This window comes from Peromyscus californicus, unplaced genomic scaffold (genome assembly GCF_007827085.1).
Source record: "Peromyscus californicus insignis strain IS unplaced genomic scaffold, ASM782708v3 Scaffold_11__1_contigs__length_118956290, whole genome shotgun sequence".
Classification (NCBI taxonomy): Eukaryota; Metazoa; Chordata; class Mammalia; order Rodentia; family Cricetidae; genus Peromyscus; species Peromyscus californicus.
The window spans coordinates 73,712,604-73,731,640 of NW_026294402.1; the positions used below are offsets into that span (position 1 = coordinate 73,712,604).

Genomic DNA, 19,037 nt, shown 5'->3' on the forward strand with positions numbered 1-19,037 from the left:
CCTGATAAAAATAATCAGCAGAATTTAATCGTGCAGATTTTCTTAAGATAGAATATCCTCTATATGATCAAAGAAATATGAAATAATGTGGGTGAGGCTATTAAATGATATTGAGAGGAGATTAAAAACTTCACTCTGGAGGTTGGTCCTTGAGGAAAGATTTGGAAAAACGTCTTTTTGGAGGGGAAGATGAGGAGTGGGTAACTGAAGAGGAGAGATAACTAATTCTAAGTAGGGAAATTGTAGAGAGACGACACAAAGGTAAGATATCTGGAGTTTGGGAGGGGTGGAAAGAAAGCTGGCAGGGTACTTTAGGACCCATGAGGGATGGCGAAGTACTAGAAATACCATAGCTATTTAGAGAAACAGAACTCCAGGATGGTAACTATCCTTGGCTGCTGGCCTATAAAAGGTAGAAGTTCTTCTCAGCCGTGGTGATAGCCAAACATGGTTTCCAGACATCTTGAATGGGAGATTTATCACCCTATCTTAAGAGCCGCTGGCTACACAATGGCGCTTCTGGATGGTAGGATGAAGTGCAGGCTGTCATGATGTTTGTGTGTGAAGTTGTTCTGTTATTTTCCCATTTCTTCCATGTTGGCATATTAAAAAAAATATACTTCTACTCATGATTGACAACATCCTCTGTTGTCTGTGGTGCAGTTCAGTCCAGAGTTAATTCTGATTCCTGTAAGAGCCATTGCATACCTCCTTAACCTTACTTTATTGCTGTTTATAATTATCTTTATTTATAGCAGGCTTGGGTGAAACTTAGGGACACCAGGGGGCTCATCAGGCATCTGGAACAAGTTTTCAAAAAATTTTGGATTTGCTAAACTCCAATCATTCTGCCCACCACCTCTTCTTGCCCCCTCTCTAACTTTAAAAACACATATATTTTTAGGGAACATTGATTCCATATGTTGTTAATTTATTTTAGTATATATCATCAGAAGTATCTTATAAAGTAGTTTGGCACCCAGGAAGCCCATTGAGCCTTTAAAATAAACTCTTAAGAAGTTAAAAAATGTCATGTCAATATATTTAGGCCAACAAAAGGGTGAACTTCAATGAGGTTGATTGAGACTGAAATTTGGCAAAATTATTTTCTACACTGATTTATAGTGCTCTATCCAACTTTCAAACCACAATCTGGGAGGATGAATTGGTTTAGTTAATAATAATAATAATAATAATAATAATAATAATAATTAAAAAAACCAAACCACTGTATCAAATTCTCTACATCTAGACATATATCAGGGAAAATATAAACCAGTGATGCAAATGGATTATTGCTTTTTTTTTTTTTCCGAGACAGAGTTTTTCTGCGTAGCTTTGGTACCTGTCCTGGAACTCACTCTGTAGCTTAGGTTGGCCTCGAACTCACAGAGATCCGCCTGGCTCTGCCTCCCGAGTGCTGGGATTAAAGGCATGTGCCACCACCGTCCATCAGATAATTACTTCTTAATTTGGGGAGTTTACTCTATGGATGGCAATAACGGTTAAGGAAACTTTTAGGAAAACATGAGATAATAGAATACAAATTTAAGGAAGAAAATATATTTCATTAATTAGTTATCTTGTTACTGTGGTATAAGTCAGTGATTCTTTTGTTTTGGGAGAGACTGAAGCTAAGCTGATGTTCATTGATGTCACTCATACACCCACATTCACAGGGTTATGCCAATATTGCTGGTCATACATTCCTGTAAAATTCTCAACAGCAACTGAGACAAATATGCTGACTGACCCAGAACGCCCAAGAGTCTTGTTGAGATCTGTTTACCTAAAGTAATTGAAGATGATAATTTTTAGGAAGAGTGTAGAAACCATGTCTGAGAGCTTGAAAATAAGAAGTCTGAAGTTATCCCAAAGAGAAAAATATAGATTATTTAACAAATCTGGTAAAAGATGTTAAATATTTCTGGTACAGAAATGCAAGGTTAAACGAGATGCCACTTAACTTCACATCAGAAAAGATGTTTCAAATAAATATTTTATGATCCTCCATATTTTTCCTCCATGTTACTCAAGGTCTCCAATGAACTCATTCATAATTTACCAGTGAAGATACAAATCAATGGATATTAATAGCCTCAAATGTCAATAATCTTAAATCTACCAATTACAATCTTGAGAATGATCCTAAACACACACACACACACACACACACACACACACACACTCTTAAACGTTAATTAATGCAAAAATTGAAGTAATGTAAACATCTTCAAATAGCGAAGGTTTAATCATATTATGAAAGCCACAGAACAGAAAACTATACAACGTTAAAGATGTTGATGGGGCTGGGGACACAGTTCAGAGGCAGAGTTGAGCATGTGTGAGGCCCTGGGTTCAATGCACACCACCACACACACAAATAATAAATAAATGAAATGTTGGTGAAAAGCTCATAACAAATTAGAAAACATTTTAGGTAAAGCAAAATACAAAATGCTATGGATCAACATTTTGAATTGAGTAGAAGAAATATGATCTATGTAAAGCAATGAAAAAAGTAATAATGATTTTACTTTACTGTTTTCTTGGCATTGAGTGGATCTTGCTTGTAGAACTCAAGTATTTTCTTTTTCCCCCTTTTTAAAAACTTGGATTGATTATCCACCTCTTGGCTAGATGAAGTGGAATATTTTTCTGATTTTATTTTAGCATATGGGAAAATAGGGACCATTTTTTTCATATTGCACCTATCAAATTAATTACACACAAACTTGATTTTCTTCCTTAATAAAGGCTAACTATGAAGCTAACAAAAGGAGCCAGGCTTTCTCATATAGTGCTTAAGATAAAAGATATCTGATTACCTTTAGAAACGTAAATCTTTTTGAGTAGAAAATAGGTTCATGTTCTAGGTTAAAATTTCAGTTAGGATTAATCATTACAAAAACCAATTTCTCCAGCAAAAATTATTTTTTTAAATCATTATCAGTTTTACAGTATATTGTTAGAACACTGAATTTGAGAAGGATGCTGACCCTAACGAGGCCAGGCAGCTTTTTGTCAATAGAGGAAGCCTTTCTCCCCAGGCCATTCTCCTATTTAAAAAAAAGTTACTTATTTAATTAAAAAATATTGAAAATAGATTCTTCTGTCATACAATACATCTCAATCACAGTTTCCCCTCACTCCACTCCTCCCAGCTGCTGCCCCTATCTCCTCTCTCCCCCAGATCTGTTCTCTATCTGTTTCCTCTTCAGAAAAGAGCAGGCCCCCAAGAGAGCATGCGCAGGGCTCACAGGGGCTCGTAGACACTGACGTGGCAAGTGATGATGCTGAACGGGTCTGCACGGTCTGCACGATTCTCCCTTTTATACTTCTCTTTTCACTACCAGGCCACACAGGCTCCTTTTTGTAGGTTCTTAGTCTTGGAATAAGTCTTGGAATATTTTAAAATAAATTCAAAAAGAAATACGAGGATAAACGCATTTGGAGTTTGAGAGAAAAAAGAGCACGGAAGCTGGGGGTCTTGGCTGCTGCTGGGAGGTGGGAACTGGGGCGAGGAAAAGAGAAAACTTTGATGTTTGAGCTTTCTGCGTTAGACGGCAGGAAAGTTGCTGGGAACCTTGGAAACCTTCAAACAGCTGTGTGGGGGAGGTGTCCAGGCAAGTAGATTTAGGATTTTGGCCAGTGTCCAAAAGAGAGGTATAAAAGACAAAAATTACACTTACTGGGTTAAAACTCAGAAAACGGGCAGGCTTAGCAGTGAAGGTCTGTAAATATCTGCATCCAGGAGGAGGCTTCTGGGGTATAAAGCACATATCATGTGAAGGTGGAGTTACCCTTTCCATCCGGACATGTCTTCCTCAGTATTATATCTGTGTTCTCCTTTGCCTTCAGGCTGTTCTCCCGAGGTTATAAATTAGGCTTCATGAGGATTTGCTTCTTGTTACAGAAGGTCTTGGATGACTTGGCTGTCTTTGTCAAAGGGTGCTTATCAACAGCAGACATGCCAAGTAGAAGGGGTTACTGATGGTTAAGATAATTCAAATCCAAAGGAGGGTCAATGCCGATATTTCCTTCTCTCTTTACTGATTACTGTTTTTCATTTGCAAATTAATGTTTTTACGAGGAACCGAGGAGGTGGGATCTAAAGCCCATTACATTATGAGGGAGGGATCCATCATGGATGATCTTCAAGCCTACTAATTGCTAACTACCTACCTAATACTATATATCCATAGTCTGGAGAGAATTTAAAAAAATTCTGATTCCATCTTAGTCTGTTGGCTATCTAGAAGGTTCCACATGTTTTTTGAGTTAAAGTTGCCTTGGGAGTTAAATGGGAAGCAGAGAAGGGAGGTGGAGTCCTGTTGTTACAGCCCTCCTGACTCCTTAATGTATCTTGCCTGTTTCTTAGAGGGGGCTCCCACTTTCTAGAATATCATACAATTGATTTTAAAAGCAATGCCCCCTAAACTGACTGGTGTCTTCAGTGTCAGAGTTCTTTCCATTTCTGAGCTGAGGCATTTTTATCGGGACAAGGTTGCCTAGGAGTCATCAGGACAGGCTTCGCTGCCCATCACTAACAGGTGAGCAAGGATGAATGGACGCGTGCTTGTGAGTCAGGGTAATTAGGAGTAGCCAAGCTGTCTCCTGAAAGAAGCATGGTCAAAAGAATGGAAGACATTCCTTGGGCTCAAGCTTTCTAAATCCAGGGGTTGGACTGTCTTCTCCAGCTACAACCCTCCCAGGAATGGGAGCATAGTCCAATTCAAGTTCACCAAAATTCTCAGCATTAGAATTAGAAGGCAGATTCTCCAGTGTTTCATCTCTGTAAACATTCTGTGCTACCATGATTAGAAATAAGTTTTGGGGTCACAAAGACAGGTTCAAAGTGAAGGAGAGTGAGAGGGACATTGGTAAATTAGAAAAGCAAAAAGTGGGTTTCCTGTGATGGTGGCTTCCTGTTCCTAGAAAACACTGAGAGGAGAATTGGAAGGAAGGCATGAGGTGGGTGTCTAAACAAGACCAGTGTGCGGAGGGGAGGACCCAGGGTCCCTATAAAGTACCCAAGCTAGGTACCATTTAACAGACTCCCAGCCTTAGGCCTCTTTCATCCAGAGTGTATAAAGCGGCTACTTTTCTTGTCTCTGCGGCTTGGTCTTCTGCCTTTTCTGGATGTTTAATTCTTTGTCCATGTCAGAGAACAAACTCAGCCACCCTCTAGCCAGTCACCATCATGCCTATTACAAGAGCGTTTTGTACGTTAGTCTGAGTCCTCCAAGAAGCAAATGCCAAGATAGAATTAAATATGAAGGATCCTATTACAAGGAATGCCTATATAGGAAGCAGAGGGAAGAGAGCAGAGTCAGAAGGCATTGCCAGTCCAACCTCAAGCAAAAGAGAGATGTACGCGGGATTTGGTACACTCCCAAATTGCAGGGTGGTCTGAGAAAGGTTTTTTGAAGTTCCATCAGTGTTCTGAAGCCAAAGTCAATGAAAAAAGAAAGAAAGCAAACCCTTGGCAGCAAGAAGTTTGGGGGAGGTGTGGCCTTGGTACAAATGCAAGGATGAGCTTCAGGGAACAACAGGGCCTCGATCCCAATATGGTTCTTATGAGGGAAAGGCCACTGGGCACATTTGCATGGCGGTTGCTTTCGTAGATTCAGAGGGCAGATGACACCTTGATCCAGCCAGGCTCTTTCTTGATCTCCTTTTACATTCTATATTTAATTCTACATCAGCACTTTAGTTCACAACTGCTCATGTAGGGATCACTATAGACTCAGGACGTCCCAAGACCAAGTTCTCAGCACGAAGGAAATTTCTTTGCCCCAGACGCACAGAGGGCAGGGAATAAGAGACAAACACAGGAGATAGAGGGGGAAGGAGGAAGGGCAGAAGGAAGAGGAGGAAGGGGTATTAGTCTAATGGGGGATGGGGAATGAGAAAGGACTGCCTCTGGATAAAGAGGAGACAGACATGGCCCATAGGCAAATGGCGGTTTATAAAGGTAAAAGGGGAAACCTGGTGTTAGGATGAGGTGTTTAATTTTAATTGGGCATTTTAATTAGGTGAGCCAAAGGGGGCTTTTGATTGTTGGGCTTCAATACTTTGAAAGCTGGACTTTGGTAGTCAGCCTCAGGAGGAGGACATGGCCAAATAAGGGAATAGACTTGGGTGGGTAGTTTAGGAATGTAATCTACTGGTTTTTAGTAAGGCAAAGGGAATGAGGGGGGGAAGGGCTAGGCCTGCCAGAGCCATGTTTGCCATGCTCAGACTGCCTAGAGTCCCTTTAGTCCCCTCCAGCACTCCAGCCTGCCTTGACTTCCTTGAGAGAAAGTTGACAGCAGAGAAGGGCATAGACTTTCTGTTCCAGAAATTCTTTGACTGCTAATGCACATGGACGGATCCCCTTCCAAGAGCTCTGCAAATCAGAGCAGGCACTGCTTGGAGAAATAAAGTAAAGGCCCCCGACTCCTTCTGATCAAGCCTGAGGTTCCCTGTGACAAAATCTGAAGAAGTAATAGAGGCTCTTCAAGGATGCCTCAGATGACATTTTGAGTACCTGAAGAGATCATCCAGCGGCTTTTTGTGCCTATTGGAAGTGATATCACCTCTCACAGGCTCTAGCTGTATGGCTCATAGTCTGTTCGAAGCAAACTGAAAACAGTAACAAAGTTAGCACTTAACCAAATGTGCAGATAAAACCTTATAAAAAGTCCTCTCCAAATGGCTTTTTATTTCATATTATCAAAATGTCAACTTGAAAATGAATATAGTGAACAAGTAACATAGAAACATCCATTTGTCTGAATTTTAAGACAATTCATAGCAGGATCAAGTTTTTACTAGAAAAGTTAAAGAGATTATACAGGTGAACCAATTAGAAAGTAATTTTGGCTCTAAGTTTTGTTGCTAAAAAATAAAAAGTGAATACATTGAAAGAAAGAGGTTAATCAAACTTGGAGGTAATTTTTCATTTCAGTACCCACATATCCCTAATGTATGTCAGATATTTTTGAGGAGAGTTTACATGGTCTTAAAAATCACATGTAAATTAAATTGGCATGCAGAAAATAGAAAAAAAACCCATTAAAATAAATGTCATGGAAGGATGAAAGCAGAAATTGGGTTCTTCCTTTTGAAGAGACTAAAACTATCTACACACACCATCTACATCAGGAGATCTGGCAACCATGCCTGTACTTGTTCCTTACCCAAGACACACTCTTACACAGTTCTTCCATTCACTCATGGGCTCACGTCTGCTGGCCACCCATGCTCCCTGAAGAAAACTTACAGCACTGGATCGCATCAGCAAGGCGTGATGGATGAGCAGGGACATCACCGGGCAGGGAGTATCCTGCATTTGGCTTGGTGTAGACTCAGATGTGAAGGAAAGAAGAGCTGCAAATTTGGAAACTATGTTGGAAGAAACTAAAATTTATTTTTAATCTTGGTAAGTTCCAGGAAAGAAATAAAACCTGCAAGTATAATGGTGAGATGATTGGGCTAATTTGTAAGGTAATTTATCAAGACAGGGGGACTGGGAGTTCAGATCTTCAGGCCCGGAGAGGTGCGTGGGTGGGACTTCTTCTTAACTTCTCCCACTTGGGAATTTTATAGCCTCAGATTCTGACTTGACAAATGCAGCTGGAAGGACTGAGTACAGTCTCCTCCATTCACGGCTTTGCAGGCCAGCTAGATTTTAGCATTGAAATGAAAGCTTTTAAAGTCGGGGGTTAAACAGAACTGAAAATGATTCAACACATCAGCACATAACTGTAATTAAAGATGTTAAAACCTACCAGCACCATTGAGAACTTATGTCAACAAGCTCTGGAGAGATTTGTCAATGTTTTCCATGCTACCAATTAACTGCATCTAGAATTGAAAGCTATGCTGGGGAGATTTTTCCAAAGATTTGCTACCAAGTTTGCGCTTATGTGTACTAGTATTGTTGACTATTTTTGAAATATCTTCTCTCTGTTTACATTAAGAGAACCCTAATTAGACTATGCAAGGGCATACAATATGCTCTAATTGTGCTGTTCTCTCATCAAGGTGAATAGTATCCTGAATTGGTAATTACATTTATGCATATTCAATAAAAGTCAAGCAGGCTATTTGATAAGTACTTTTACAATTAAAATAGATTGCAGACTGTGTAGCACATGTAAAACCCTGTACTATTGGTTAGATGGTGGATTTAAGGTGGTGCCATTTATAGATCGTGCCCTTAATGACTTGGATTTCATATGGAAGATGACCTATCCCTAAATGATTATCTTAGAAAATATAGAATGAAAAGTATTACAAAGGACTCCAAATGGTTTAAGCTATGTAAAAGAGGTGAGAGATTGCTGGCGTACGTGGGCAAGTGAGGCCCTCACTAGAGATGAGGGAGGGAATTCAAGAAGAAAGCCTGAAGAGACTGTGTGTGTGTGGTCAAAATCTTAGAACGTGGGCACTAGGATGACGGCTCACTTGGTAGACAGAGTTCTTGCTATGCAAATGTGAGGACCCAAGTTCTGTCCCCAGCACGCACATTAAATAGTGACACATTGATGTAATTCCAGTGCTGTCCAGGCAGACAGGCAAATCCCTGGGGCTTACCGGCTAGCCAGGACAGCTTAGTGAAAAGCCCCAGGTCTCAATGAGATATCTATCTTTACTCAGAAGACAAGATGGATGACTGTGCTGAGGAATAACATCTGAGTTTGACCTCTTGTCTCTACTTGTGAATGCACACACAGGTATACACACATGCACACACATGTGCACACACACACACACACACACACACACACACACCTTAGATTGTGTATTGCAATGGGAATGTTACTCAAGTGGGACAGATTAGAACAATCATTGAGAAAGTTCAGCGAGAGGTCATGCTGTGAAGAAGTTCCAGGCCATACTATGGGTGTGGGGGGGGGGGGGGGCGAGAAAGTTAGGGAAAGGAGGTATATTGAATGTTATTGAATACCTATATTCGAGTAAATGATGTAATCAAAACTGGGAACAGAGAGAATCTATGGTCAAGTTAATTAAGGATGGAGGTTATTCTGAGGTCAGAGAGACCTGTGGGAGGTGTTTGCATTATCACAGGTTCTAGGTCTGAGCATGGAGGAAATGCTAACAGATGAATTACTTAGAGAGACGTTGCAGAATGCTTAGAATCTGTAGGACTTAGCTACAATTTAGAGGTAGAAGATGAGATAAAAGAATGAGAAACGACAAAACCATAAACCTTAAGTCCTGGGCAGATGGGACGGAATTGTCTAGAGGAGAATCGGTGAGAAAGGGGAGAGATACAGAGTGTGGAAAGGAGATGGGACAGGTGCAAAGCTTCAGGATGCAGCCGGCAGCAGAGGACGAAAACCTAAGAGAGAACTTGGCTTGGGTTTCAGATGTGGAGGTCATAGAAGTGTTGACTGAAGACAGGGGAGCAAATAAATTGTTCAGAGGAATGAGGCAGCTGAGAAAGGAGTGAAAGTATTCAGGGCGAAATCGTGGGTCATAAAAAATCTACGGTTCAGAAGAGAAAAATCACCAGCAATGTGGGAGAAGACCCAGAACGATTCCTCACTGGAAGCCCAGGGAAAAGGAAGCAAAAGATCAAGAGGTGAGACCAGGAATGGAACAAAAGCCCATCAAGGCTTCGGCTATTTATGACTAAAGCCCCTGGAATCCGTATTTGAGAGGCTTCTTTTTAGCTTGGACTCTTTGTATCAGCATGTGTTAGCTACACTAATAACGGATACTGATGGAATCCAGCACTGGCTTTATGCAGGCACATAGCATGCCCAAACCGTACCCAAGTGTCTCATCCTTCCTACCTCTATTCATCACTGCTTTACTTCAGGCCAACACCGTATTTTATTTTTTTTAGGAACTTCGTAGGAGAGAACGTGTGGTACTGATCTTTTTTGAATCTGGCTTATTTCACTTGGTAGAGGCCTTCCAATCCTGCCAGTTTTGTTGCAAATGATGTTGTTTATGGCTAAATAATATTCAGCTGTGTATATCTGTTACATTATCTTTATGCAATGATTTGATAGCTATGGTGAATAGTGCTGTATTGCACATGGGCAAGGAGGCATGTTTTGGCATGCTGAATTCATCTGTGTTGTGTACTCCATACTGTTCTGCATAATAGCTGTGCTAATTTACATTCCCACCCACAGTACACAACAGCTCCCTGCCAGCACTGTGAGGTGGATTAACATTATTTTTATTATGTAATAATTTAGGTAAGAATACGAAGTTGTGGGTTTCGTCATGCTGTTTTCACACGTGTATGTCCTTCCTTGCACTTTGTCCTGATCTGCTCTGCATTCCCACTGGCCTCGTCTCCTCTTTCGGTTGGTTCTCTTTCTTCTCTCAGTAAATCCCAACTTCAACCTTCTTGTCACATGTTCCATTGCCACATTGATTTCCCAGCTCCTTTAAAATCTCCTCCATCCTTCTCTTGATACCCTTTCAAGTTTTGCAACACACGCACATGCACACACACACACACACACACACACACACACACACACACACACACACATACACTTTTAATTTCAAGTAAGAGAAAATGTGTTATTGATCTTTTTGACTCTGGCCTATTTCATTTAACAGCAATTTCCATTTGCATCTTTTTTTTTTGCAAATATCATGACTTGATTTTTTTATGGTTACATAATTCCATTGTGTATAATAGATTATATTAATATGAACATAAAACATTTTACCCATCCATCTATTGATGGGTATCTAGGTTTATTCTATTTTCTGGCCATTATGAATTATGTAGCAATAAACATGGATGTCCAGGTATGTTTGTGGCATGTGAACTTAGATCTCTTCAGGTATATACTCCAGAGTGGTATAACTGGGTCATATGGTGGTTCTATTTTCAGTATTCTGAGGACCCTCCATATTGCTTTCCATACTGGATATGTAAGTTTATATTCTCATAGTAATGAATAAACCTTTCTGATTGGAGTCCATGTCAGAAAACCCTGGTCTGTTCTTGTACCTTGAAGTGTTTTTCTTTCTTTCTTTCTTTCTTTCTTTCTTTCTTTCTTTCTTTCTTTCTTTCTTTCTTTCTTTCTTTCTTTCCTTCTTTCTTTCTTTTTTTTTTTCTGAGACAGGGTTTCTCGTTGTAGCTTTACACCTTTCCTGGAACTTGCTTTAGAGACCAGGCTGGCCTCAAACTCACAGAGATCTGTCTGCCTCTGCCTCCCGAGTGCTGGGATTAAAGGCGTGCACCACCACCGCCTGGCCTTGAAGTGTTTTTCTTAAACTTTTCCCAGCAGTTTTAAATGCTATGTCTTACATTCAGGTTTCTGATCCATTTTAAATTGATTTTCATGCGGACTGAGAGGTGAGGGTGCAGTTTTTTTCTTTTGCATGTGGGAACTCAGTTCCCCCAGCACCATTTGTTAAAGCTGTATTCTTTTCTGTGGTGTATGTTTTTGATGGCTTTCTGAAAAGCGACGTGGTTGTAACTGTGTGTATTTTTTCCTGGGTCGTCTGCTCTATTCCATTTTTTTCTCCATGTCTACTTTTGTGCCAGGAACACACTGCTTATGTTATGAAGCCCTGCCATAGGATCTGAGATTGAGTATTGTGATTCCTCCAGCATTCTCCTTCTAGTAAGGATTCCTTTGTCTATTTGGGTCTTATGCTTTCATCTGAATTTGAGAGTCGATTTCCAGTTCTGTAAAGAATGTCATTGAGATTTTGTCAGAGATTGTATTAAATCTGTATCCTTTATGTTTCTGCTCTTGCAGTGGGATCTGTACATTTTTCCTGGTGCTGAGAGTCAAACTCAGAGCCTTGCATGTGCTGGACGTGCACAGAATGTCACCGAGCTGCGGTTCTTGTCCTTAGATTTATTTTCTGATGGATGTTCCCTGACTTCAACTTCTGGATATATGTATTGCTCTTGGCACAGCCTGAAATATTTATATCGCTTGGTTAGATTTTTTTCTAACCTTGGCAACTTGTTCTAATTTTTTTTTTTTTTTTTTTTTTTTTGGTTTTTCGAGACAGGGTTTCTCTGTGTAGCTTTGCGCCTTTCCTGGAACTCGCTTTGGAGACCAGGCTGGCCTCGAACTCACAAAGATCCGCCTGGCTCTGCCTCCCGAGTGCTGGGATTAAAGGCGTGCGCCACCACCGCCCGGCTAAAATTTTTACTTTAACAATACAATTGCTTTGTATAAATCCTAATTTTCAACTTTCTTATTAGTAAATAGTTTCCTAAGGAAATTCACTGTACATTTTGTTGTTTGTTTTGGTTTGGTTTTAGAGACAGAGTCTTACAGCTTGGGCTGTGATCAAACTCACGATCAACTGCTTCTGACTCCTGAGTGCTAAGAATAGAGAGGCTTTCACCACCAGGCCTGGCTGTATGTACATGGTTTCTCATGTGCGTTATCTTATTGAATCTTGCTATCAAGGTATGTGACTTTATTCTTTTATTTAGCAAGTAAGAAAACTGAGTATGAAGAGTTTAAGCAATTTGTTCTACTGTACATGTTGGTTAGGGTATCTCTAACTTCTTGTCCTGGTCATGAATTACTTGTCTATGTCGTCTATTTTCATGTGCATCTGTGTACATAGAAATACCAAAGTGATGTGTATTTGTGACATTGCTAGGTAGAGTATTTTAGTTAAGATGGTTAGTAATCGAGTATTACATTATTCTGTTGATAATATTTTCTGTAATTCTGAGTGCATTTTCTTTCTTGGGCTTTCCTTATTTTTCCCTCATATTTTTCCATATCATATGAACCAAATGTTCATTTCAAAATGGAACATTTGGATACATGGTGTTTTTATGATATCAAGATCTGCAAATAAGCAAGTCTGATTGTATATGACACATGGGACATTAAAAGTAAAACAATCAGCTCATTAGCATGATCGTTCAGAGATGTGACATCGTTCAGCAATTCAAAGTCCAGAAATCTGGCACTTTGGGATCATACACACACACACCCACACCCACACCCACACCCACACCCACACCCACACCCACACACAGAATGTCAGAAACATTCTTAATCAGCTCTAAATAACTAAGGAAACAGCCCACATCTAGTTCTAGAAAGACCTTTAGAGTGAAGAAGGAGCCAAAATTGTTTCACGCTGTTAAAAATGATGAAATGTCTTTTAAAATATTTTATTGAATCTCTATTCATAACTCACTTATGAGTAGTTATCTGAATTTTGTAGTGATTTTTCATTCAAATTTATACTTTCCCATTCTTGAACCAGTGGACTTAGCCATTCTCCATGTTGAGTTGGTTGGTTATTAGGGCAAATATTCCTATCTATTTAGACATAGATCATATAGAATATGTATGACCCCAAACCCGTTCTGTTCTCTTTCTTTCTCATTAAGGGCTTCATGCACATTAAGCTATGGGTCGGCCACTCAGCTGTACCCCTGTAGCTAGAGTTTTCCTGCCTGGCCCATAGTCAGGACAAATCTCTCTCACCTGCCAGTCCCACAGCCGCTCAGACTCAACCAAGTAAACACAGAGACTTATATTGCTTACAAACTGTATGGCCATGGCAGGCTTGCTAACTGTTCTTATATCTTAAACTAATCCATTTCTATAAATCTGTACCTTGCCACATGGCTCGTGGCTTACTGGCATCTTCACATGCTGCTTGTCCTGGTGGCGGCTGGCAGTGTCTCTCTGACTCAGCCTTCCACTTCCCAGAATTCTCTTCTCTGCTTGTCCCGCCTATCCTTCCTGCCTGGCTACTGGCCAATCAGTGTTTTATTTACTAACCAATCAGAGCAACATATTTGACATACAGAACATCCCACAGCAGTACCCCAGCCCTTACTTCTGTCTCTTTAGCATTTCTGTTAGAGGAGAACTTTAAAAAGAGTTTTTTGTTTTTGTTTTTGTTTTTGTTTTGTTTGTTTGTTTGTTTTGGTCATCACCTCCTATATCAAAGTGATGTAAAAGGGAACTCCCATTTTCTTTTGCATAACTACAGTATAACAAAGCTATGACAATGTCTCTGTATAGCAAGCAGCATGTTAAATTTAAATTGAAATTCATACTTGTACAGTGTGATTGTTTACTTGTTTCTTTATTGCTTTGAAAATGGGATTACAGACTTATCCATTTGATATTTTTGGGAAAGATTAAAAATGGGCAGTAAAACTGTATCTCAGTCACTCGCTGACAGAATACCCATCAGGTGACTGCCATATACATGGTATTATTAATTCAGAGATGAGCCTTGTCATTATTTTTGACCTTAAGTGTTCTGATCTTAATCTGACTTTAAATTCAAATACACCCCAAAATGTAATTCCATGTCTTTATGTTAATATCTTATATTACCCAGACTCCTTTCCCTGACCCATGTATTTGGCCTTAGGGTTGTAAACAGAGACTTCTACTACATGGGGTGTCCTACATGTGGATAAGAGGTTTAGTGAACATTTTGAAGAAAATCTGTTTTGAAAGGCATTGTCTATTAGTCTATCCAACCTTACTTTAAATGGTAGACATGATTCCTTAGCTTGAACTTGGCTGTCATGACAGACATTTTTACCAGTATTCACTCTTTTCTAAAATGACTGAAGGAGCTAATTTCTGCTTTATAGTTTGGAAAAACAGATTCTGAATATTTAAAAACGTTAACAAAGTCATCTTTATGTCTGCAATACCTGGCAAATGATTGTTCATTGAGTGATTGGAGTTAAATGATCCTCTAATAATGTAAGTTATGACCAAGAAATAATAAACTAATGTGAGTTTCCTTCTTTGTGAGAAATAGTTAAGATACCATGGAGATTTGTGTGTGTGTGTGTGTGTACACTGGTGATTAAATCCAGAAGTTCACATCTGATAGACAAGTCCTCTACTATCAAACTACTTTCCCAGTCTAAGAAATTTATGGTTTTAAAGATCCTATGACCATTCCAAAATGGAATTTTATTTATTTATTTATGCCTCCTTTATTTATGCTCAAGTAATTTTTGATTTTATGAAACTATATTAAATGCTCTTTAGGAACATTTTTCAGGCTTAAGTGGAATTCCATAATTAATATAAACAATAAAACTTCCCTTAGAAAATTTCATAGTTCTTAAAAATTCACCTAATTAATTTGTACTTTAAGATACATGACTTTTTCTTACATATATGGCTTATGGAGATGATCTAACAAAGATTAATTGAGAATTGGATTTTATATATTGAATTAAATATTATAGACAAAAAGGAAGAAATAATTCACATGGCTTTATACAATTTAGTGAAAACGATTTCAATAAACATCTTATAACTTTTCTAGTAAAACTTGTAGTGGATATGGATTTGATTTTCCTAGTGTGATGCTGTGGATACAGTTTTCCTTAGACACTTAGATGGGAGTTGAGGATGTACTAAAATATATTTCAGAAAAGAGGCTAGCCTGAAGAACCATAGGGTAAATAATCCTTTATACCTATTCCTTTGCCTTATTTTGTTTGTATTTCCCCTTGTAAAATCATTCTGTATCTGTGTGATTTTATTTGGATGCATACATATTATTATCTGGTCCCTTGAAACACCATTTATATTGAATAAGTAAGTCTAATGAAGACATTTCTATTTTTAATAGCAAGAACACGTACGTAGCTTCTAAATGTTGTGGCCACAGCTTTGGCTTATTCAGGAAGTCTGAGACGGTTATTTTAGTACGTATGAAATCAGATGATATCTACTTCCCAGAATAGCCAAGCATCTCTGTATTGAGTTCCATTTTAACTAATGCTACAGCACCAGCTATAAGTAGTGAATTGATTTTATCTTTTCTTTATGCATTTGTTTTCAGATTTGTAAGTTGAATATAAAATAGAGGTTGGAAAAAATTAATACTTGACAAAAACTACCTTTTAGAATATTGAAAAGAATTAATACTGGACAAAAACTACCTTTTAGAATAATAAAAATCTACTTGAAACTACCTGAGGTCTGATGTACTGAAAATATTACTAGGTATAATATCTTACAACCACATGCATTAATGCTAAAGTTTCATTTCAATGGATTTTTTTTCTGAACACTTACATTATTTCAGACTGTGTTGTGTGGCTGTTCTGAAGGAGGTTCAAGAAGGTTGGAATGAGGATGGACCAGGAGAAAGACAACCACGACAGCATAGACAAGGTGCCATGAGGCTCAGAGCTGGAAGAACCACATCTGTTCCAAGGCATCAGAAAAATCCTGAGTGTGCTGACACTGAGGTGCGTGGGACCTCGATGGATAACTACCTGGGGAGACAAGACTGAAGACATGCAGCTTAAGTTTGGAGAATAGCTTGTGGTAGAGGTCAACTGGAGGATAGCATATTTGACATGAGTTGACACAATCAAGGCCTTCAGTACCAATGTAAGGGTTGTGAATTCAATTTGGAGAGGCAGAGAAAAGAATACAATTTATATTTAGTTCATGCCAATTGTATTTTAGGCTGTGTTTTAATTCCTTTCTTCACAAAAGCACTTTAAGTTATTATCATTTTTATTACTGACCATGCTGAGGCATAGGAATGAAATTACTTACTCAAGGTGTGCTGGGTAGTGTTTGTCGATTTTATACATGCTTGAGTCATTTGGGAGGAGGGACCTTCAACTGAGAAAATGTTCCCATCAGATTGGCCTGTGGGGCATTTTCTTTATTCATGATTGATGTGTGAGGGCCCAGCACACTGTGGGTGGTGCCACCAATGGACAGGTGGTCCTGGGTTGTACAAGAGAGCAGGCTGAGCAAGCCATGACTATCTAATGTTCAACATGTTGTGGCATGATGGATGGAATCTGATTAGTCTTTATCAATGACTGCAGCCAATATTTATGAAGAGCTTACTACATCAGAGAGAGTGTTAAACAGTTTTTATGCATAGCTAACATTTTATTCTGATCACAAATCTACAAGGTAGGCATAATTATTACTTCTATTTTAGAGAGGATGCTCCTTCGGTGTCACATTCTAGTAAATCTGAGTGCCAGGTTTTGAGCTTAGTTGTTTCTTTTAAGTTTGAAGGGAAATGTTTTCTGTGAACTGACTAGTCTCTCAGGTCAGGCAATACTGCTGTGAGCTTTTCTTTTCTGTGCATGTGGCCCAATAGTGTATGAGGCTCTTCAACTTAGCTCATAGATCTAAAGGATGGAAAATCACTATGGAGGTGCCAGAACATGGTGAGGGCCTGCCTTCCTTCTGTGCCACAACACTGTGGGACATTTGTGAGGAGAGACAGAGCCGGTGTGTGTGTGTGCAGCATGAGCTATTTCCTGACTTTTGTGACGCTCACTATGGAAGCACAGTATCCCCCACATGAAGCAAGTGCCTGGAGGACTTGCATGCCCACTCTTCATGTAGGACCAGGCCTGTAACCTGAGAAATATTTTCCTAGGTGGAGTGAATTAGTTGAGGGACACTACTGTTGACAGGAATGGATGTGGGCTGTGGTTTAGGCTATGAAAGAGTTGAGGGATTAGGCAAGGATAAATGTCAGGGGAGTGGCAGGCTTAGGGCGACTCAAAGCTTTCCGTGTAGGGAGAACATCCAACCACTCAGGCTCAATTTCTTCCTGGAACGTTTTCTTTCTTCTCTCTTTGGGATATTCTATATGACTGGTATTATCACGTTTTGATTTTCTTGGAATGGCTCAGAGCTCAGAACTGTGAAAACTGGAGAGCTAGTGTGGACATTACTTCCCTTTCAGTGATGTGGACTCTTATTACTGAATATTCGCTGCCCTCCATAATTTGATTTTTAATGTTGTGGCCCACCTGGAAATAAAAAACATGTAATTATCATTTTGCCTTTCTGGGATTTCCTTCAAGTTCTTGTTTAAAATGTGTAATTGACCTACTATTTCTAAAAAAGCATTTGAATGTTTGTCCAATAGAAAATAAATACAATATAGCACAATTACAGACAACCATTTGAATTCAGTTCTATTCACCTAAAAGGTGATGCATAGATATACTGATTATCTGGGATTGGAAAATGTTAGGGAATTTGGTTCAGAGCATCTCTGAGACTAAGGGAAGGGTAATATGGTTTTGCAGTCTTTTGAACAGAAGAGAACAGGTGACAAGTTGTTCTTGTAGACACTGTTCTCTCCCTCAGACAGAATCCTAGCAGAAAAAAAGTCTCATGTTTTTGTGTCATAGAAATTTAAGAGACTACATCTATATACCTCCCTTAATGCAGATATAGACATATGTTCACAAACGTTACTTTTGGTATATGTGTAATACATGAAAACAGAACAAATGTGTTAAGTAGACGAATGGCCACCTCATGAAATACAACCTATTTCCTGGAGTTTGCTAATATGCTAAGGAATTTATTTGCTAATGATGGGTTCCTAATCATCTGGCATTACAATAGGATATTATCCTGCATTGTCTAGGTTTGCCCTATGTCTTGGAAAATAGAGTAAGGAATCAGAGAGGTTGAGAAATCAGTGGATAATAATGCCAGCTTTGAAGATGGAGTATTAACATTTTTCTGATGAAAAAGGCAGGTTCAAACTTTGTAATCCTGTGAAGTGTTCATGATTGTTTTCAAAACAATTTTAATAAAAGAAGAAAGTGATTTTTTTTGAGGAGAAAAATGTTAAAAAGTTATGAGAAGCATCTCACATGAGTTCTTCCTCTGTGTTACTATTCTTGTACTTTCACATTGAGAAGTAAGTCCTGTTAGGATTGAATCCAGTCTGAAATATCTGTGGGTTTCCAAAGAATACAGGTAAAGGAAGGTTACGTGTACTGAGTGCATGTCAGACCTACTTGCTTGAAGGAGTGGGGAGACTCCAGCAGTGTCTGAGGAAAAAACACTTCAGACTTTTGTGCAGTTCTTCAAGATCACAGGTTTCTAGAAAACTTTTTGTAATAGAAAATACTAGGATATATATTCTGAAGATTTGCATGAGCTTTGAATATTTGGTTAACCTAGTTAAGATTTTTTAATGGCTAAATTACTACAAATTAGGTCTTCAGTGATAAAGTTTTCAAAGGTCACCATGGCAGGGTAGCCACAAAGTTATTT

General features: G+C 39.0%; 1 long non-coding RNA gene across 3 annotated transcripts in view; it reads left to right on the forward strand.

Moving 5' to 3' along the window:
* LOC128096031 (uncharacterized) overlaps window positions 1-19,037 on the forward strand; it is a 108,389-nt gene that overhangs the window by 78,211 nt on the left and 11,141 nt on the right. For 2 of the 3 annotated variants that reach the window (XR_008213506.1, XR_008213511.1), the window contains exons 4-5: window positions 12,272-12,422; window positions 16,060-17,797. This is a non-coding gene — a long non-coding RNA (uncharacterized LOC128096031). Of the gene's footprint in view, window positions 1-12,271; window positions 12,423-16,059; window positions 17,798-19,037 lie in introns of those variants that run through there. The other variant, XR_008213507.1, reaches the window with a different exon arrangement.